Source organism: Macaca nemestrina, chromosome 1 (genome assembly GCF_043159975.1).
Source record: "Macaca nemestrina isolate mMacNem1 chromosome 1, mMacNem.hap1, whole genome shotgun sequence".
In the NCBI taxonomy this organism is placed as follows: Eukaryota; Metazoa; Chordata; class Mammalia; order Primates; family Cercopithecidae; genus Macaca; species Macaca nemestrina.
In genome coordinates, this window is record NC_092125.1 from 136,691,446 (window position 1) to 136,714,513 (window position 23,068).

A 23,068-nucleotide genomic window follows, 5' to 3' on the forward strand; every position below is an offset into this window, starting at 1 on the left:
CATGATGTGATTCTTCTAAGAGTCCTGTAAAATAGATAGGGCAGGTTATATAGTCTCCATTGTGAAGAGACAGTAAATAATAGCTATGATTTATTGAAGGTTAACTGTAAGCCATACATCGTTTAAATATTTTGCATATATTAGCTCATTTATTCCTCTCAACAGCCTTATGAAGTAGATACTATTGTTGTGCTATTTTGGAGACGAAGAAATTACGACACAGAGAGGTTAAGCATCTACCTAAGGCTGTACAGCTAGAAGTGATGAAGGTGAGATTCAAGTTGAGAAATGATTACTGTCCCATTTTGCAGATGAGAAACCTGAGGTTTAGAGAAGCTGAGGTCACTGAGCTCACTAAGCTTACCAAGGTCAAAATCCTTGAAAGGGGCTGGGTGCAGTGGCTCATACTTGTAATTCTAGTGTGCAGATCACTTGAGCCCAGGAGTTTGAGATTAACCTGGTCTCAGGATGGCAAAACCTCGTCTCTGCTAAAAATACAAAAATTAGTTGGGCATGGTGATGTGCATCTGAAGTCCCAGCTACTTGGGAGGCTGAGGTAGGAGGACTGCTTAAGCCCAGGAGGTTGAGGCTGCAATAAGCCATGATTGTGCCACTGCACTCCAGCCTGGGCCACAGAGCGAGCCCTTGTCTCAAACAAACAAACAAAAACAAAAACAAAAAAACAAAACAAAAAACTGACAAAGAACAATACCGAAATTTAGAGAAAAAAAAATCTCTCAATCTGTCTGGCCGTAAAAATCTTAGCTTTTAAGCTTTTAAACATTTTATTACAATGTTTAAACCCTGGTTTCTCCATTATTGATTTTATGCCAAGATATTTAAGCTAATATGTTGCTCAATTGTGGTCACTGTATACAAAAGCTAAATTGGCATTTTTCTCCCACTGTGTAATTTTTAATATCTGTTTCTGCTTTGTAGCTTTGGTAGATAAATGGCTTTTACTTGGGATACTGGGAAACTTTTGGGGGAGTATAAGATGCAAAGTATACAGTAATGTGCTAGAATCACTGGGGACGCATTTTAAAAATACATCAGCTGATGCCTCTGAACAGATCTCTCATATCAGATAGGTATGGCACTACCCAGGGTGGGCGGGGGCTATCAGAAGGAGGCTGCCCTAGCCTGGGTACTTTCAGAAAAGTTCTCCAGCGAAACCTGCTATGTTCTAACCCAGATGAAAACTGCAAGAGGCCCCTCTCCACACCCTCACAAGCTGTCTCACGCTCTGGAGACTTTTCAAGTTGTAGATATTCCCTGACAGTTACAATGAGAGAACTGTTTTCCTCCATCTGGGTAATAAGGCCTCTGATCATTAATTTGGGGGCAGAATTATTGTGCGGTCTGTGGTCAACTAAAATCTATGAATTTTTTTTTCTTACTGAAACCAAGATTAAAATAAGTCATCCCCTTTATGCTGTCTATATTAAATGTACCTAATTTGGGTTCATTATTCTTGTGTGTTGAGCTCTTTGTCAAAATGGATTTGATAATCTAATATATTAGTGAACTATTTTCAGGTTTGTGTCATATAAAAATTTGAAAAGTAGAATCATCCTGAAGCAGCGGCCAGAGAAGAGACAAGGGCACGAGCATCAGAATGCCATGCCTTTCCTGGACGTGCAGAAACGGTTTCGCGTTAACACAGATCGATGGTTGACAATCCAAAGTGCTGAACAGTCCTACAAGATTCCTGCTCGATGTCATCCTTTTGAAAAAGAATGGATAGAATGTGCACATGGAATTGGTGGTATCTGGGCAGAGAAAGAGTACAAAATAGAAAATGATTATTTCATAGAGTATACTTTGGCAGAAAACGATGAGACGTTTGAGTACCATCAGGAAGCAGTGGGACAAGCTGGTAAAGGAAGGGAAGTACACCCGTCCACCTCACCATGTGGGCAAGGGGGAGCCTCGGACCCTAAGCAGACTCCCAAAGTGCTGGGACTACAGGTGTGAGCCACTGCACCCAGCTGTTATAAAGTAGTTTTCAGCTTTATTTCCTTCACTAAAAAATTGGGAGAGTAATACCAATCTCAAAGGAGTGTTGAACATACTGAGATTTTATATGCATATAAGCACAAACACGTACATATATAACATATATATAATTTCCTCTAGAATAGTACCTGACATGGTAAATATTCAATGAATAGTGTCTATTATTAATAACTAATAATTATTAAATAATTATTAATGGCTAATAATTATTTAATACATTATTATCTTTGAGGATATTGTGAGAGAATTTGATCAATATATGTCTTTCTATGCCAGAATATTATCTCATAAAAAAAGAGGTGTATTAGTCTTAGCTTACCTCGTAGACCATTTATGATGGATCACTATTAGTCTCTTGTTCTGTTTTCTTTTTTTCTTTTTTTTTTTTTTGAGATGGAGTCTCACTCTGTCATCCAGGCTGGAGTACAGTGGCGTGATCTGGGCTCACTGCAACCTCCGCCTCCAGGGTTCAAGCGATTCTCCTACCTCAGCCTCCTGAGTAGCTGGGATTACAGGCGTGCATCACCACACCTGGCTAATTTTTGTATTTTTAGTAGAGACGGGGTTTCACCATGTTGGTCAGGCTGGTCTCGAACTCCTGACCTCATGATCTGCCTGCCTTGGCCTCCCAAAGTACTGGGATTACAGGCATGAGCCACCACACCTGGTTAGTCTCTTATTCTTGAGTTAATATAATATAGTGTTAATCTATTCATATTTCTCAGTTTGTAAAATCTTTGGCTGAGTTTTTTATATTTCTTTCTTTCTTTTTGGAGACAGAGTCTCACTATGTTGCCCAGGCTGGAGCCCAGTGGCTGTTCACAGGCCTGATCCCATTACTAATGAGCATGGGAGTTTTGACCTGCTTAGTTTCTGACTTAGGCCTGTTCACCTCTCCTTAGGCAAACTGTGGTCCCCTGCTCCTAGGAAGTCACCGTATTGATGCTGAACTTAGTGTGAACACCCAATCGGCTTAGTGCACTAGAGTCCGGGTGCACTAGAGTCTTAGTGTGCTAAACTCCTGGACTCAAGCAATCCTTCTGGTTCAGCCTCTTCAGTAGCTGGAATTACAGGCTCACACCACTGCACTCTACAGTTTTTTGTTTCTATGCATGATGAAATAGAATAAAGCCTTGCTTTTCTTAAACCTAGTATTAGCTATATCCCAAGTATCATCTGCCATTGCTGAGAACCCAGAACTAAATAAACAGTTGAGGAGATGAGCTTTCATTTATAGCTTTACTTGTGAAAGGTTGATCTGGCTTTAGTTTTCTTTGGCCATCAGTTTCTAAAAGTTCTTAAAAGTTTGTTTCCCAATCGAGTTAAATGAAATTAGCTAGACAGTTTTGACTATTGCTAAAAAGTCAAAAAGAAAAAACTGTAAGAGATTTTGTTGAGGGCAAGAAAGCAAATTATAAGAATATGATTGGTGTTTTTAATTCTATAACTAATTTTGCACAATGCTATGTTTTGTTGTGGATGAGAGGTGAAAGTGACATTAGAGATTTATCTCAAGTTAAATAAGATTTCATTGCTTTTGGGAAGTGAGCAGACATACAGAAGGATGTTCATTTAATCTCCAGAGAAAGTTTAAATGGGTTTCTGAGTGTGCCAAGAGATAACTGTTCAGGTTTAGTTTATAAGCAGGATTCCTTAGCCAACATTTTTATTTCCCTTTTTATAGTTTCTAAAATAACATTAGCTCTAACATGCCTAACAATCTCAAGAAAATATATCCTAGTTTGTGATATGCACTCTCTGTAATGGTTTACCATCACTTTAGACTTCAGGAATAAGGTTCAGTAATTTTAAAACTCAATGCCGTGACATAGAAAACTACTGGCATTATTAACTTTCAAATCAATGAGGAGAGTAGAAGAATGTTTTAACAAAAGAGCTAATGGCTGTTTTCTTTAACCTATGGTTGGAATAATTAAATAGCATGGCCTTTTCATCCAACGCTAAAAGTAAAATGGAGAGTCTGATGTTTAATATCTGAATCCTGTAGAGGATATCGCTGGCACATGTGTAATAGGTTTCAATTTTCTTCTTCTTTTCTTAAACAGATATTCTTCCTAGCAGCACCACATGATTCTTATTATTTAACATTTATTTAGTAGTGGCAATAGATTTGGCTCTGCATTGAATGTCAGAGAGTAGGGATAATTCCTTCCTGGTGGGCATAGTATAAAAATCAGGCAAACCAAACTTCCATATTCAGAGATAATTATCCATGACATGAGGCAGAGGCAGAGCACGACACAGGTGCTCTGCTCTTTCAGGAGGCATCTTAAACAAAAATGGAGGTGAGAGTGCCCACAACTAGTGCTGTCATCTGGAATGCTGGTGAAACAAGCCCCTAAAGCTGACTTAAAAGGCACAGCTGAATTGAGCACAAAGAGAAACCAACGGGCTTGTGGATGTTACTGTGCCTTCAATGAAGCTTTAACTCAATAATATGATGATTTAAAAGCAGATGTGGTTTTCCTAACATTGTTACAGTTTCAACCACCCAGCTATTTTGCTCCTTTGTGATTTTGAATGAATTATTGATAAGGAATACTTCAAAGGTGTGCAAAAAATTCTTTTGCGTTTAGCGTTTATAAAACAATGATGTTGATGGAGGGAAAAAGAAAACCACTGTCAATATTTCTCTGAGACTAAACAATAACAAAGTGCCTTCAGGATTCATTTTAATGAGAAATACTAGTGTGGCTCTGTGGAAATCTCGGGACAAGCAGTGCACACTAGCAAATTAATTATAGGTTGGCAGCCAGGCAAATGTAGGAGGCTTATGGTGGCACTGTAGAAAATAAATATTATTTTAGTCAGCAATACTGGCTTATTTCCTCAAAGGTAACATCAACCTTTAAATGTACAAGTCACATATATGTAGAAAACGATTTCAAAACAAGGGGTGCGTGGCTTTTCTGACTGCTATTTTCAAGTTAGTACTTGCACAAGGTTTCCTCAAAATAAGGCACAACTGATCCCTTAGTCTTGTCCGTGGTCAGAGAACAGGGTTATCATTACCGACAGCATTTTATCTAAGCCTGACTCTGATCTGTGCTGGAGGAGACATTGACTTTCATGATGGTTTTATGGATTGATGATTCAGGTGGTTCTCCAGATAGCTCTGCTGGATTCCTGGGCCCTGTTTGCAAGTCAAAGCTGCGTCTCCTCCCCTAGGTGGAATTTCTCAGTTCAAGGATTCACTTCTTAGCTGCCTCCAGCTCCTGCAGTTGGCAGCTGACGGGGCAGCGCTGTTAATGCAACCAGAGTGTTTAAAGCGGCAGGTGATAAGAGACGCTGGGATTTTAACAGCATAATGAATTAATTCGCAAACTCACTGAGCACAAATGATAACTTTGGTACAATTTCTAGTTGCAATTAGGAGGGGACTGCATTGTTTTACAGGATAAAGGTATTAGTCCTGATTCTTGTAATGTAATGTGTAGTATACTGGTATCTTTGAGGAAAAGCTAGTTTCTGGATGTGTGAATTTGCCCGTGACCAACTCCTGAAACGGATGCAAATTAAAATGAGCGATTTCTGTGATAGTGAATGTGCTGTAGCATAGCCTCTATACCCAGATTCCTAAGAGGGGGCTGGCAGAGTCTTAGAATTTCATTTTGCCTCAATGCTTATCCAAAAGCAGCATAACCAGCCCGTGTTCAAATGTATCCCAAACTTTTATTATATTTTGAGTTCATCCAGGCTGAGCGTGCAATCTTCATTTTGTACTTCAACCTGTAACTATTTCAGTGACTGCCTTCAGAATCAACAAATTTGAGATGACTTTTAATTTCTGAGATGACTTTTAATTTCTGTGTCCATTGTCCAAGAGAATCGTTCATATCTTCACCCACTATTTCTGGTGTTCCCCCAAAATATTTCTAGCAGAAGAAATACAATTTTAAATACCAACAAGTTTTAGAAAAGCAAATTCTACTTTTATCAGAATTTGATTGGCATTATTAACAGTATTTTCAAAAAGAAAATTGTGAGTTTGTGTTAACGAAAATGTATGCTAATGTCTTTTTAAGAATTATTTGCCATTATTTTTCTCTTTAGATTGCTATACTACTAAAAGTAATCAATAAAATCTATTGTTACCTGTAGAATGCTCAGATAAGTACTAGGTATACATGGCTAATTAAAAAATATCATTTGATGATAATAGTGGTGATAGACATAATGATAAAATACTTGTTCTTTCAGATGACTGACTTATGCTAAAATGATATATTCATTCGATACAATGAATATTCAATGCAATTTAATAAATATTCATTGGACACCTGTGCTAGGCCCTAGGGATAGTAAGATGAGAAAGATTCAGTATTTTGAAAGATTATATTGTTACAAATATTCCCTCCTTTTCCTATAAGAGGATTATACTTCCTGCCAGTGGCCATGTACCTTGCAGTGAGTCCTGAGGGAAGGGAATATGTATACTTCTCTATTATTGACCATGTGACTAATTTTTTTTTTTTTTTTTTTTTTTGAGACTGAGTCTGGCTCTGTCGCCCAGGCTGGAGCGCAGTGGCCGGATCTCAGCTCACTGCAAGCTCCGCCTCCCGGGTTTACGCCATTCTCCTGCCTCAGCCTCCTGAGTAGCTGGGACCACAGGCGCCCGCCACTTATGACCTGAGTGGACATGACTCATGCTACATCTGAGCGGCATTGTGTGTTTCTCGCAACATTCTTACTTTTTTCTCTCTTCTCAAGAATGGCATATCTCAAAAAGGAGCTGCTCCTAATCTGAAACACAACCCTGCCTTTAATCTGAGTCCTGGAGAGAAAAGATTAAACAAAGCCACAGCAGTTGACTACAGTTGCCAATGTGTAACATGTCTGTTGTAACTTGCTGAGACTTTGGAAGTTGATTTTTCACCATAGGAAGCTAACTAAAACACTTTACATGGTATTAAACTACAGTACCTTAATTCTAAGGCACTAAAAGTTGTGATAAACTGCACATAAATTTATGACCCAGAAAGAACTAGTTCTAGTCCAATAATCTACAAGCTCAAGTTATGTAACATTGTCGAGATGTACTGTGAGCAAATTACATCTGGGTTGTTCTGCCCAGATTTGGATACTGACAAATTTTAGTGAATTAATTGTGCAGCTATCTCCATTGAGTGTTTAGGTTACCAAAAAGAATAACTCTGCCATAATTTAATTGTCCTAGATGTACAGATCTGGCCCAAGTCAATTGGTAGTTCAAAGTCAAAGTTGACATGCTTTGTTTATCCAGTGGAATGAAAACTAAGGCTTTTTTTCAGGACAGTTAACATGCCAGAGATACATATCCACTCATTTCTAATATCTCTTGATGCTTCTCAATAATTAGGTATCAACAAACATTTGCATCTCTCCTCTCTTTCTCCTCTTAGGGTCTGGGTTACCGTGGATGGAGAGAACTTCTGCCTGAACAGAAAAAATAGACAGTGTGTATTTTGTCATATGTGTGTTTGCCTGCATCTGAGAGAGAGAGGAAGAGAAAGTGAGGGAATAAAAGTTTTAACTCCGTTCACACTGTATTATACTTCCTTGAGAGTTCTCTTATGCACCTGAAAATATCAGACACCAGATGAAAATCCCATAATATTGTAAAGAAAATAAAGATTATTTAACATATTTATTTTTGTTGTGTCTTTTCAGAATGTTTTCCTATACACCCTTTGCCAACTGCCTTTCCTTAGACTTGGATGCTAGGACGCAGGCTGCGGTAGATATTGCTAATGCTCGCCTGTGTTTGGCCCTCTTGTTGTCCCTTGGAGCATGGCACACTCCACTTCCCACTGCCCTGCAGCTGGGTCAGTCATGTGATGGGTTCTAGCCAATGGACCTGAACAGGGGTGATACAGTCACTCCCTGGGCACGGCTCTCCAGAGGTCCTTTCTCTTGTTGCCGTTACCTTGGAAGACTCATGCTGAGAGGCCAGTGCCACCAGATGGAATTTGGACAGATTCCCGACTCACTGCTTGGACCTGCAAAAGACTTTTTGGGAGCAAGACATAGGTTTTTATGATTTCTGAACACTTTTTACTTTTTTGCCTTGGAATTAGTTGCTTTTTTTTTTTTCTTTTTTTTCCTTTTAATTACATTTATTTTAATGCTGAATTTACTCCTGTGCCATAAGTTTTTGTTTCTTCAGTTTCTTCTGGGATATCTTTTCCTTCTGGGCAACCTCCTCTTCTGGTTTAGGAACAATCTGTTCCTTTTCAGTAAGGACCATCTCAATGTGGCAAGGAGAGCTCATGTATGGGTTAATCCGACCATGAGCTCTGTAGGTCCGGCGGTGAATCTCAGGTGCTTTGTTCACTTGGATATGCTCAATGACCAGAGAATCTACATCTAAACCCTTAAGTTCAGCATTACTCTCTGCATTTTTAAGCATGTGCAGCAAAAATTCAGCACTCTTTTTGGGCCACCGACCTTGTGTCCAGCCTCACTGCTTGGCCTGGGCACACCTGCCATCTCCACCATTGTAATGTCGGAATGGTACGCACTGTTTCTGTAAAGTGACATCAGATACTTCGTGGCTTTTCGTGTATGCATACGCTTGATGGCCTGGGCAGTTTCACGAGTGTTCTTGAAGTGAACACGAAGACTGGAACCTCTTGATTTGCATGATTTCCTGGGGTTCCCTGGGTCAAGTGAATAGCGAATCATTTTCACAGATTACCTCAGGCTGCTTAGGGAAAGAGCTAGTTGCTTTTTCAAATCTGTCCTTCCTTCCTTCTTTTCTTTCTTCTTACTTTTTTTCCTTCTTTTCTTTATTCCAAAAGTATTTATGAAACCAGGATCTATGCTGGGATTACAGTGACAAACAGTAGAGTCATACTACTGCCCTTATGGATTTATAGGGGAGTGAGAATAGCACACATTTAAAACATTTTTTCCCTGTACTAACCACTCTATCAAACTATCTTACTTAACCCTCATAACAACACTGTGAAATAAGACTTATTATTATCTCTATTTTATAGATAAAGAAACTGGCCTTCAGAGAAGTAAATGGCATACCTTGAATCATACAGACAGTGAAGGGCAGAGTTGGGCTTCAACCCTCAGCTGCTTGTTGTCAAAGCCTCGGTGTTAAACACCAGGCTATAATAAGGAGTAACTTTTGGTTATCTGGAGAGTTTGATGCAAACTCATCATTATTATTATAGATCTGTCAAAATTAGAGATTTCTCCCCTCTTTGGGCAAGAGTTTGTACTTTGATATTTTGATCATAATGAAAAGGGTATCAAGAGAGTGGGACCAAAGAGTTCCATTCCCCTTACTCTCTGTCTGAAACAATGCTCAGCCATCTTCCAATATTGCCCTCAGTGCTTTCATCCCTCTCTTGAAGGTGGGATTCATCATCTGTGCAGATAGCTTCATGAATCCACTGCTGGGGTGGCTAACAAAGTGGTGGGCACGAGGAGGTTTTCTTACAGTTTTCAGTCAAGCCCCTGTAAGGATAGAATTTCTGTCAAAGGAAGGGGCAGTAGCGACCCTCTTTCCAGGGGGAAGATCTGTGCACCAGTGAGGATGTCTAATTACAACTTTAAAACAATATTGTTTGTAATACAAAGTGAGACCTTTCTCCCCCTTATTTATGATTTTCTTTTTCCATCAAAGGAGCAAGCAGGACTTTGAAACAAATCAAGTTTAAGTGAAAATTTTCAACGTCACTGCCTCCCGCCCCCCACCGGTGACTTATAAACAGCTTACTTTACTGGAAGGGGCACAGAAAACTTTGGCTTTTTACTTAAGGACATTTGATAATAGTCAATGTTTGTTAATTTCAGTTGCATCTCCTTAGTAGCAAATTCTCAGGTTCTCAGGTCCTTTAGGGCCACCCTCAACTCTGCATTGCTGATAACAGCAGTGTTTCTCAAAGTGTAGACCGTTGATCACATCAGATCATCTGAGTCTTCAAAAATGCAGATTCCCAAGTCTCATTACAGGTTTGTTGAGACAGTCTCTGTTGATATTACCTCCTAGCACTGAGCATTTTCTCAAGGTCCAAGGTGGTTATCATGCACACACTTAAGTTTGAGAACCAGTATACTGGCACCTAGAGTATCTCCTGGCAAAGGTTTTGCTTTCACAAAGAACAAACATTTTAGCTTTTTATTCTTGTCCTCCTTCCCCTGTCCCGCTCTGTTTTAACCCATTTATGGAATAGTCTTACAGAACTTATAACAATAAATTTTCCATTAAAAACGATCTACTGGCCAGACATGGTGGCTCATGCCTGTAATCCCAGCACTTTGGGATTCCGAGGCGGGTGGATCACCTGAGGTCGGGAGTTCAAGATTAGCCTGACCAACATGGAGAAACCCCGTCTCTACTAAAAATACAAAATTAGCCAGGCATGGTGGTGCATGCCTGTAATCCCAGCTACTCGGGAGGCTGAGGCAGGAGAATCGCTTGAACCCAGGAGGCGGAGATTGTAGTGAGCCAAGATCATGCCATTGCACCCCAACCTGGGCAACAAGAGCGAAACTCCGTCTCAAAAACAAAAAACAAAAAACGAACAAACAAACAAACAAACAAAAGATCTACTTAGAATGTAATAAACATTCTTTTCAGGGCAGAAATCAAATATAGGACCTTTGGGAAACCACAGCTTTCTTTCTTGATCTCCATTAGGCATATTGAAAGACAGTTTCTCCCCTTAAAAGAAATGTGCTTACAGACTAAAAAATATCTCTTTAAACAGTTTCGAAAATTAGATTCACTGCCTTGTGCATCCATATTACCTCAAGCAGGCACCTGCAAAGATACCAAATGGAAAGCCGACCAGAAGAAGGTGAAGTTCAGGTTCATTTTGTACATCCTTCAACAATGTTTCACTATTGTGCTCTCTTCTTTTGCATTTGTTTACTTGGCACACATTTTTCCTTTCACTCAACCACCTCCCTATACCCGTTTCTACATTTATTTTAAGCAAATATTTAGGTTTTGAGGCCAAAAGACTCTTCAGACCATTTACAATGAAGCCCAGGACTCAGAAGGATTAGCAAGAGGGAGGAAGAGGTGAAAGCTAGGCTCTCCCTGGTGCATTTGAGGAAGACTGGGTTTACTAGAAGAAATGTAATGATCAAAACTCACATACCTGTGGGAGGCTCAGTGAGGAAACATCATTCCAAATGTGTAGTGGAAAAATTACCCAAAGTTATAGGAAAAGAAAAAAACCAAAACCAAAACAAACAAACAAACAAAAAACAGCTCCTGGCTGCAGCAAGTTACGTAGGCTATGAATTATTTTATTGAACAGCATTAAGTGCTTTCCTGTTGGAAAATGAGGGACTTATTAATTATTTTAAGTTCAAAGTAATTAAGTCAGGCACTGTCAGGCTGACACGGTTTTCTCAGCAGGCGGCTGGATTCATTCAGCAAAGTGAAGGATTTTTCGCATATGCTGGGCTACAGGTGAGCCAGTTGGTAAATATGTGACATCTTTTAATTATACCTCATTGCAATATGTAGCTTGTCTTATGAATTATGTGATCATTTGTTGCTTTCTCACGAAAGAGAAGATATTGTTGAGTTTCCCTAGGAAGGATGTAGAGGGAGGAATGGGGGAGTGTCTGAGTTCATGGAAAGGAGGAAAATCACCTCTGTGGTAGGTACTTTTCCAGATTATTTTAGGACCTGACCTGCGTGTGACCTCCTATTATAAGTTCTGGGAAAGTTTCTGTCTCCACTGGCTAGCAGTTGTGAGAAAAGATTTTCTAGCAGGCCACATCAGGACTGGATGGTAGGAAAGACTGAAAAGCTGTCTCTAGTTGACCTCCCTTCTGGGCTTTTCCTAGAAGCCTTCCTGGTGACCAGCTGCCTAGCTAGATTCCAGGTGCATGATGGAGAGCCTTTTGATATGGACAAGAGACGGAGAAATACTGGGTAGAAGACAGCTGTTCCTGGTAAAAGCCCCACCCTCAAGCCTGAAAACCCATGACCCTAAGTGGGAGCAGGTATTCCTGTTTGAACACCAAAAAGTTGCCTTTTGGCCTGCTATGTCTGTACCCATTTGGCCCCTATTCTGTACCCATATAAACCCCAAACCCCAGGCTCCACAAACAGATTAACAGAAGAGCAGAATGACAGAGGAGAGAAGAAAAGAAGCATTTGAACGTCGAGAGGAGTCTGGCTGGGGATGGTGGGAGAGGAGATAGGCTTCTGGGTGGTCAAACTCTAAAGGAAGATCATTTTCCCACTCCATCCCCTTTCCAGCTCCCCATCCATCCTACTGAGAGCCACCACCACCACTCAGTAAAACCCCCAAATTCACCATCCTTCAAGTCCACGTGTGACCTGAATTTTCCTGGACACTGGACAAGATCTCAGGATACAGAAAGCTGTCACACTGGCCCTCTGCCCTTGTGAAAAGGCAGAGGGTCCACTGAGCTGTTTAACACTTAAGCCATTGGTGGATGGCAAGGCTAAAAGAGCACCCTGTAACACACACCCACTTGGGCCTTGGGAGTTGCAGGCTCCCACCCCTAGACGTTATCATGGGACCGGAGTCCAAAAGCACTTGCCATAGCTCCTGCACCTGCCTGTCTACATGCTCCCCCTACTGTAAGGGATTTGAGCGCATGAGCAGAAGAACCACATCCCTGTTACATATCCTGTGAGGGGGGCCAGGGAACTCTCCCATTGCACTTTGAGCTCATATTTGCTTAAAAGAGGAACAGGGCAAAACAAAAACAAAAACAAAAAAAAATTGAAAATCAGGGATTGAAGAGAAATTTGCAGCTGGAGAGATTGACTTCAACATGGCTGCAAAAGTTTTCTAAGATGTTTATCTTAAAAGGCTGAAAGGTCCCTTTCATAGCAATAGGTTTCCAACCCTTTCTTCCATCAATTTGATAAGGTTGAGAACAAATTTGTCTTTGTCATTCTTATTCAACGTCCCACACCCCTACCACCCCCAATCCAACACCAAGTGCCTACTGCTCTATCAGCCCTCTGTGTAACAGAGCATGTTTGTATCCTCAGGTTGCCATATGTTGTTCATTTGTCTCTGGTCCTCCAGTGTTTGGGAAATTTTCTTTTCTGGACTCAAAACTTATTTCTTCTTCCTCTCTGCCTTCTGCTGAATAATAACTAACTAATAATGACATTTGTACTAATGTGTTTATCTAGTCATTAATTTATTTAAACGCTATTAATTTACTGCCTACTTTATGCCCTGTGGAAATGATACACAAGACAAATGTGTTCGCTCCTTCCTGGAACTTATCTTCTTGTGTGAAAAGAAATCTTTCCTGGCTCCCGTATGTAGAGACCCTGCACTTCGTCCTCAAATTCAAGAAGGCAAGAAGTCTTGTATTAACTTAAAAAAAAATTTCATGTAACTTCAAATTCAATCCCTTACCTTGTTGAGCTGGTGGAAAATTCAATCTAAGTTACTTTTATTGTAATTGTCTATAGTATGTTTATACACAGAAATAGGAAACCAAAGTAGCCCCCCTCATCCTCTACAATAGAGTTCTCTCTACAAAATATAAATAATTTAGTGGCCACGGTGGGGAAGGGGGAAAGAGTACAACATGGAAGGGAAGGGTTCAAATTTCTTCCAGCCCTCTGGGTGAAGAACAGGGGGCAGGGAGGGGCAGGGAGGGGCAGGGGTAGGGAGAGGAAACCATCAGCACTGTGAGATGGGGGACACAATGAGTGGCCCTAGAGGGAGACTACAGGCTGGAGGCACAGGGTGTGGGGCATGAGTGGAGCCTCTGAGGTCAGTGTTTGTGAAGAGAAGGGTACACCAGTCTGGGAGTCATGGATAGAAATAAAGTAAGGGCCAGGGAGCAGGGGAGGAGTGATTTCCTGTGAATGCTTTCTGAGGAACCCTACAGTGGCTGTGAGGTGTGGAGGAGCCCAGTCAGGAGCAGGGCAGGACTGGGGTGAGGGAGGAAGAGATCTAGGAGAGAGGAGGAGGGGAAGGACCCTTGGAGCCCCATTCTCTTATTGGCTGGAGGCCTTTGAGACTCAGTGACTAGGAAGGAAGTCTGAGTGGGGAATGGGACCAGCTGGCTGTGGGGATGAGGGTGGGAGAGGTGACTGCTTGTGAGAGAATACCTTACCCACATGTCCCTGAGCCCTCAGCCCAGAAAGATAAACACACACATACACACCCTTAGAAACCCCATCTTTTGGGCCTGGCGCGGTGGCTCATGCCTGTAATCCCAGCACTTTGGGAGGATGAGGTGGGCGGATCACGAGGTCGGGAGATGGAGACCATCCTGGTTAACATAGTGAAATCCCATCTCTACTAAAAATACAAAAAATTAGCCGAGCGTGGTGGCGGGCGCCTGTAGTCCCAGCTACTCGGGAGGCTGAGGCAGAATGGCATGAACCCAGGAGACGGAGATTGCAGTGAGGGGAGATCATGCCACTGCACTCCATCCAGTCTGGGCGACAGAGTGAGACTCCATCTCAAAAAAAAAAAAAAAAAAGAAAAAAGAAACCACATCTTTTTTCTTGATGGGGACACGTTGCACACAGTCCTACCCAATGCCCAGAACCCAACTGCAGCTCAGGTCTGATCCTTCTGGTCACTTAAACACACACCAAACCTCCTACCCTCCATTCACAGCTGCTGCCTAGAGTCCTCTGCCTCTGCTGTTCAAGGTCCACCCCACTTACTCCCTTTCTTTTCTTTTTCTTTTATTTCTTTTTTGGTTTGTTTTTTGTTTTTTTTGAGATGGAGTCTCGCTCTGTCACCCAGGCTGGAGTGCAGTGGCGCGATCTCGGCTCACTGCAAGCTCCACCTCCTGGGTTTACGCCATTCTCCTGCCCCAGCCTCCCGAGTAGCTGGGACTACAGGAGCCCACCACCACACCGGGCTAATTTCTTTTGTATTTTTAGTAGAGACCGGGTTTCACCGTGTTAGTCAGGATGGTCTCGATCTCCTGACCTCGTGATCCACCCGCCTCGGCCTCCCAAAGTGCTGGGATTACAGGCCACTTACTGGCTTTCTCTGACATACCTTTAGAATCATCCTTAGTCCATCCAGGTTGCACCTACTCTTGGAGAAAGTGGTGGGGGCATGACAGGACCTCAGATAAGGGGATGGCCATGGTCTTCAACCAGGAAGATGACTAGAGGCAGGTTTGAAGCTGGGAGAATAGCTATGTAGGCTCTAAGGGGCCCCCACCTCTATGGGGGTTGAGTCCTCAGACCCTGGTCCAGACTCTATTCTCAAGGCCAACAGTAGGGACTCCTGCCTCTCATATGATCACCAAAAGATGACACCATCAGTGAGCTGAGGATGGGCCAGTACTAGAGCCAAGAGGAAGGAAGCAGCCTGGTAGGGCTGGGAGAAGAGGCAGAGCATACTGCAGAGCAGGTGAAGTCTTAGCAAGGGACCACCCACAAGATGATGAATGTCCTTGAGCTGAACAGCAAAAAGATGGAGAAAAATAAGAAGATACTTGATAATTGGACGACAACCCAATAACTCTTAAGCCAAGGCACCAATCACCAGATGGCTCTAAAGTATGCAATTCATTATCAGTGGCTACTGTTTCATTTTTTTCTGCATATGAACATTAAAATGAACACTATCATGGTAGTAGAAAATCGTGCCTTGCTCAGTGCAGCAAGTTTCTGTATATAAAATAAATACAGTCATCAAGTTTATAGTCAAAATTCATAAACTCCAGAACTCCAGGTATAATAGCTCTATTTTAACTGTAGAAAACCACTCTTATTATCTTGAAAGACAAAAATAACAAACAGATGAAAAAATTTGGTTATCTTTTTTGATTACCTTTTACATAGTGTTTAGATATAAATGAAATTATTTAACCTACTTTTCCAGAATAATTTATTTAAACTAAACATTTTTTTCTGCCAAAAACAGAAATCCAACTGCCAATCTGTATTTGTAGTGAAACTGTATTTTATAGTGTTACATTGCTGACTATGTTTTATATGAGTGACCACTAATAAATTATTTAAGTCAAGGTTTCGACTCAAATCCATCAAATTCTTTGGTCAAAGTTTTAATATTGATAAGCTAACCAGCAGTATTCAGAGTTGGATTACAGCTGTAAGCATTTTCCTGGTTAAGCTTTCCAAGACACTGTATAAAGGTTTTAACAGAAGACGTAATGTTGTGCAGTTTAGTGCATGTTTGTAAATATTGCTGCCCATTAGAAGTATTTGCATGAACCGGAAATGTAGATGAAAACAGTTATGGCATTTTAAATGCTCATTGTAGTAAACTTGTGTTTTGTAGATTTGAAGGTACAGACTTTTGTAAGCAACTTCATAAAATGGTGACTAGGTTGTAAACATTAAGTAAAATGCAGTTAAAATAAATCCTTTTCTATTTGATATATTTTGAACTGATACTTCATGTTGCAGTAGCACCTGTAAAACAAACACCTATTACAATGGTAAAAATTAAAAAAAAAAAAAAAAGCTCATCTGACATGTTTGGATTTGCTTACGTGACCCTGTGGAAATCCTCCCAGACAATGGACACGCTGGGTAGATTTGGCCTTCGTTGGGCTCTGCCAAAAACTTATGAACTGAAATGTAAAACAATCTCTTGCCCTATACTCTTGCCTCTCCATTAGAACATCCTATTATATGTATTTTTTAAAGTTAATTTTTTTCCAAAGTCTATATTTTTATTACTCATTACCATATAGCAAATATTCAGTATATGTACAGTATTAAAAGAAAGTCACACACACACACAAACACTTAGAATAATGACTTTTCTGGTGTACACATATAGCTTAGAAAATGTAAAGATGCAAACACAGAGCTTTATGAAGTAAAACAGTCACCAAATAACTAGTACAATTGAGGCAAGAGTTTCTGTGGGAGAATACAACAATAAGCCCAGAGTGGGAAATCAAGTCATTTCTAAATGCCTTGGGAGAGAAATCCTTGGATTCTTACCAAATCATAGTACATAAGTAGATGTCCATTCTGCTTATGCTAAGGACCAGCCTTCTGCTTATAAGATTTGTACACTTGAGCAAATATTTCTGAATTCATGACAGGAAGAGGCAGCTTTCTTTAAAGGAGAAATCATGTTGCATAAGTTCAGGATGCTACAGAATATTATACATATTAAACTCTATGGAAAACTACATATGCCTTTCAATAAAGAAATATTTATTTTCTGTGTTATCCATGTAAAACATTGCACTAGCTATTCTTTTTTTTGTTTCATTTCTATTTTGAGCCAGTATTTCCTTATAATAAACTAAATTACATAAAGAAATGTAGAAGCAATAGAAAAAGTCCATTTGTCGACAGAGTCATTTTCTCTTAAATCTGAATTTTGTGGACTGCAGGATGTTGACAACTAGTAACCTATATGTCATTGAACACATTAATTCCCAATTTCTCAGAAAACAATTAATGCTGATTTATAGAACCTTCAAGTTAGAATCACCTCAACCTCAAAAGTGCCCTTAAATGCAACCATGTAATTATGATCCCACATGGGCAACATTTAAAACTTTTACTCACTTTCCATTAACAAGATGGCATCATAGCACATTTTACATTTTCAGAAATATTGGAAATAAATTGACATTTGGCTAGGCATTTTCTTGAAAACTGAGCTCGGCACCCATCAAATTTAGCACATCTTCCTTTGCCTAAAAAGGGAACAGAATAGCCATGAATATTGTGATGGTACCATTGGTTAACATTTTGGAAATCTTTTAAATGCACTGCTGTCTGAAAAGTGACATCTCTTTTGGTGTTTAGATGAGGCTGACATCGAGTGCACCACTTGTCTTTCTGAGGGTAGTTACTTTCATGTCTTTCATAATGACTGCATATTCACATTGCTGAAATGTGGCTTTCTGTCTGAGCTAGAGCTAAGGGACAGTTTTGAATTGGACGCATCATGTAATGGACTAAAAATCAAGAAGAAGAAAAAAAAAGACTTGTATTTGCAACTAGGTCAAAATAGACATTTACAATAAAATTAAATGTTTGGTTTAGCTTGGCCCCTAGTGGATGGTAATTCTCATTTTCACATTGAATTGGTGGACTTTGCTTAAATGATGTGCAGAACCAAATGACCCTGGAGACTAAATTACCTCTTCACTTTGGAAATGGCATTCACCTCAAGCCAGTTTTGAGATGAATTTGTGGTGAGTTGACAGAAAGCCTGGAAACATTTGTACACTTGGTAGCAAGAATGCAGATAAACAGAGATGCCAAATTCAGAAAACATTTTCTATCCCATTCCCAGTGAATTCAGAAAAAAATTCCTTATCTAATTAGCACAAGTTTAGCACAGAGGTTTGACATTAGTGTTGTCTAAAATTAAAGAATGATTTGCTTTTCTTTTGTATTCTTTAATTAAAGCAAATTTAAGAATAATTTTCTTTCTTTTATAAGAGTCAGGTTAAAAAAAAAAAAAAGCAGCCAATCAATCAGCCAACAAACCAAACAAACAAGCAAAAAATCAGGGATTTTCAATCTAGGAACACTCAAGGTACACTGAGGAGAGAGGGTATGATTTTGGCATTTTGGCCCCGTGTGCAGCAGCTTTTATATGAGCTCTGTGATGCCTGCCATCTTTCACCCCAGCGAAAATGATGTCATTTGCTTGTGATTATAGACTCCTATTGATTTCCAATTTTCACCAGGCATGTTCAAATCCCTTGTGCTCTGGGGGCTTGTAGATTCTTATCAGTCTTGCAGGGAGGAAACAATGTGGTAACATAATTGGCACAGTGTAGCAATAAGACTCCTGTTGTACTTCCAATTTAGTTCTTTATTGCAATATCTTGATTATATATATATTGTCATATATATTTAGAATTATATGTATCTGTATCTGTATATCTGTTGTGTGTGTGTAAATACATACACGTGTACTTAGCATTTAGCACTAGTAGACTCAAAACATTTCTCAAAGACCAGACTAAATTTTAATAAAGCCAGGGCTTATCTATGATATACAAAATACATATAATAACTGTATATAATAAAGTCAGGGCTTATCTATTGTGTGTATATATATGCATATCAGTAGTACCCTGAGTAGATTAGGTTATGTTGTATTACTCTTTTAGCTTGCTGTGACTTCCGATTCCAGAGTGATGATTGGTTCACAATTACACTGCAGCTGCTGTCTCAAGAGCTACTTCTGTGGGGGAATCTGCATTCAGCAAGTGTTTATCTTATGTAATACAGTGCCACCCAAACAGTTCTGAGCTCATACCAAAAAGTCATCCTTTAGAAAACACACTTCACAACTGTAGTATGTAACATGCAGTTACGTCCTTTTTATCATGAGGTATCAGAGTAACACTTTTATTTGGTCTAGGAAAAGGACTTTCTAACAATTCCAATTTTTTTCTTGAGGTTGTATGTTCCATATGTTCCAGATTTAGGTTCATGTTCTAAATTTTAACTTACCAATTAATACAGACCACGAGGCTTGATGTGTGCTAAACCATAGAGTCACATTAAAAGTTAAGGTGGTTTGCCAAAATGTGGAAGAAATGTAAATGCCTACATTTCAATTTGTCTCTGAAAGAGTAGACACTAGTAATTGCTTTTGGGAGCTGACCAAGAGGAAAGAAAGTAAACAATTTTAATTTCTTCTTTATGGGATTGTTACAAAGTCCCTGCTTTGGATGGTGCCTCCCCGTAGGCTTGTGCATTGTGCTGAAGCTCCATTAGAGAGAGTGCACACTTTGATCCAGCTACTGCACTGCACGCGCTCTGTTATGTGACGAGCATGACAAATCTGCACACTTTCCAATCTTTCCCTTTATTTTCTTTTACACAAACTTAGAGTGGAAAAATAAATCTCTGATAAAAACAAATGTAGCAGTATTAAAATCTTCTTGTAGTCTTGTGATTAAAGAAAAAAAAAACACCTCTGTGTTTTAGATGGAAGTACAAACAAAATTATTTATTTGTGTCTGCATATACCCTTTATTTTTACTTTCTGATCATTCTACTGAGACTGGGTTTCAGTAGAGTCCCCAAGGTAATGGAGCCTGGTGGCTAATCCATTGAGCCATACAAACTCCATCTGCTTACTCACTTTGACATTTTAATAATATCCCATTTGGACCTTTGTTCAATTTTGCTTTGTGTGCTACATCTTTGTTTTAACATTACAGCTGAAATAATTTATTATAATTAATACTATCAAATCTCACTAATTAAAACACACAGAGAGATTTTGTATATTTCAACTCTATACTTTCCATGGAAAATGGACCCATTAAAATTTGTCAATGGACCATCAAATTGCCCTCTTAATTATTGTTCATTGTGTATTTTACTTGGAATAAAGGAAAAAGTATGACATTTTAAAAAAAGTAATACCCTATTTTATTTCCATCTTACTTTGAAATTTCTTGTACGACGTTGTTCTCTGTAAAAACGATAATAGATTATTCTAATGATATAGTACAGTAGGATAGTTTCAGACACAACTGCTGATGATGGAAGTAATACTAAATGCTGGCTTATTTTGTTTTATAAATATGTGATTTCTTTAAATGAAGATTGATTATGACCTACTATTTATATACATGAATCATACAAATTGTGACAGACTTGTAACATGCTGTATGGGTTGCCCTCCAGGACTTGATTGTATTCAGCATATGTCACAGTCAAAAGCTTATTAACTATTATTGATTAATTTATATATTTCTTCTCATTCATCCCAAGATACTGAGGAATATCATAGATGGAAGAATTAAGACTTAAACATGCATTAGAAGATCCCCAAAATATTTAGTCAAATCTTAGTAGGACATGAAGTACACAAAAATACTGTAATGTAACCTAGATTTTGCAGAAGACACAGATGGTAAAGCAAGTGATACATCATTTGCAGGATGTTAAGTTGCAAACAGAAAGTTAAGCACGATCCAGACTGTAAAGCAATGTAGGAGTCCAAGTGTGAAGAGATTTAAATAATAGAACAGTAACATGCAACATATTTTCTCTTTTTCTCAAGTAGTCTCAGTATCAAGAATTTATTGGTGAATGCTGCTCTAATAAAATAATGATTATAGCTTGAATTTATAGAGTGTTCTTCGAATGTAATAACCTTTTGCACACATTATCTCATTTAATCTTCTTGACAACCCCATGAGGTCAGTATCCCTAGACTTTGACTTAACAGATGCGGAAAAGGAGGCTCAGAGAGGTTAAGTGGGCTGTGAAATGTCACTTGTTTAGTAAGTGGTGGAGCAGAATCTCAATTCAAGCTTGTGACCCCAAGCTTAGTACTCTGAATTTCATCACCCTTATAGTCTGGGCAGTATCTTGGGCCCATAACTTATGCCCACATTTCAGAGCTGATTCATTTATTTCAGTTATCTTTACAATGTGTACTAATGGCCATGGTGTTAACAACTGTCTAGTGATCTGACAGTCTAGTGATCTAATATAGATCAGTCATGCAGACACTAAATACATGGATTTGCTTTACCAAGTTCATTAGTTCCACCATACATTAAAAATCTATAGAGCAAAAATGAGATGAGAAGTGAGATATTAATCAGACAATATGATCATTGAAGAGACAGCTCACCTATATAATGAAGAAGTAATGCAGAATAGAGAAAAAAATACAGGCTTTGGAGTTGCACAAATCCAGGTTCAGATTATGAATCTTACATATACTAGCTGAATTTGAGCAAGTTAAGTTAGCAACCTCCTTATCCATAAACCACAGTGGGGTTTTTTTAAAGAATGGAATATCTGTAGGGTTACTGCCACATTATAATCACTCAATAAAAGTTACTGCTATTAACATAATTCTGACATTGCATCTAAGCATCACATTTACTTCGACTAGAAACTTTCAGGGGATATAATTTTAACAATTAAATCATAAATAAAGAATAAAACAATTGTTATCAAGTTACTAACTATTTTAAATACTTGAAGGACTAGATATTGATCAGGCTATTTTCTGGGTGGTCTTGAGAAACATTCATGATTCATGTCTACAATTACACTTAAAGAACAAAGAAAATTGCCAAGAATTTATTCAGAAATAAAATATGGTCAGTGACAGAAAATTATAATTATAGCATTTAAGAGCAGATGGGCTGAGCATGGTTGCTCATGCCTATAATCCTAGCACTTTGGGAGGCTGAGGTGGGAGTATTGCTTGAGCTGAGGTGTTCAAGACCAGTCTGGGCAACATAGCAAGACCTTGTCTCTAAAAAAAAAAAAAAAGTAAATAATAATAATAATAATAAAACAATAAAAGTGGGGAAGTCAGGTTATATTGGATTTTATCAGCATAATGATGATAATTAAATTCAAAAGTGAACAAATATCAATAGGTACCCAAAGATCTAAAAGGTGCTAACTTTTAATATTGAGAAATCCTATCATTAGGTCACGCCAGCAGTTGAACTAAAATAAGCAACGAAGAGGAAAACAGCTATCAGAACCATAATAGATACTTTATTTGTATACATTTAATTCTGACATTTAAGAATGGTCAATTGATAGTAAGCATCCTACTATGATGAAAGCTTCAGTTGTCTCATTAGAAGAATCCAGATGGTAGGCCAGACGTGGTGGCTCAATCCTGTAATTCCAGCAGGTTGGGAGGCCGAGACAGGCAGATCACCTGAGATCAGGAGTTTGAGACCACTCTGACCAACATGGAGAAACCCTGTCTCTACTAAAAGTACAACATCAGCTGGGCGTGGTGGCACTTGTTATCCCAGCTACTCGGGAGGCTGAGGCAGGAGAACTGCTTGAACCCAGGAGGCGGAGGTTGCAGTGAGTCAAGATAGCACCATTACACTCCAGCCTGGGCAACAAGACCAAAATTCCATCTTAAAAAAAAAAGAAGAAGAATCCAGATGGCAACTGATGATAAATCGTTCAATTTTATGACTGTATTTTCATTGGGTTTTGTAATGGTATAACTTATGAATGACTAATACTATATCTGGGTTCAATTGGGTCCACCAAATTATGAAACTGTAGGCGGAGGCAACTCAGTATCTTCAGTTTGAATCTAATAGGTAATAACTGATTAGGTAAATA

General features: G+C 39.2%; 2 pseudogenes; one reads left to right on the top strand and one right to left on the bottom strand.

The window, feature by feature from the left end:
- The first annotated feature begins 1,623 nt into the window (after nucleotides 1-1,623).
- LOC105485499 (NADH dehydrogenase [ubiquinone] iron-sulfur protein 5-like) lies at nucleotides 1,624-7,867 on the top strand (annotated as a pseudogene).
- A 285-nt stretch (nucleotides 7,868-8,152) lies between these two features.
- Nucleotides 8,153-8,703, bottom strand: LOC105485440 (large ribosomal subunit protein uL22 pseudogene; annotated as a pseudogene).
- Between the last annotated feature and the right edge of the window lie 14,365 nt (nucleotides 8,704-23,068).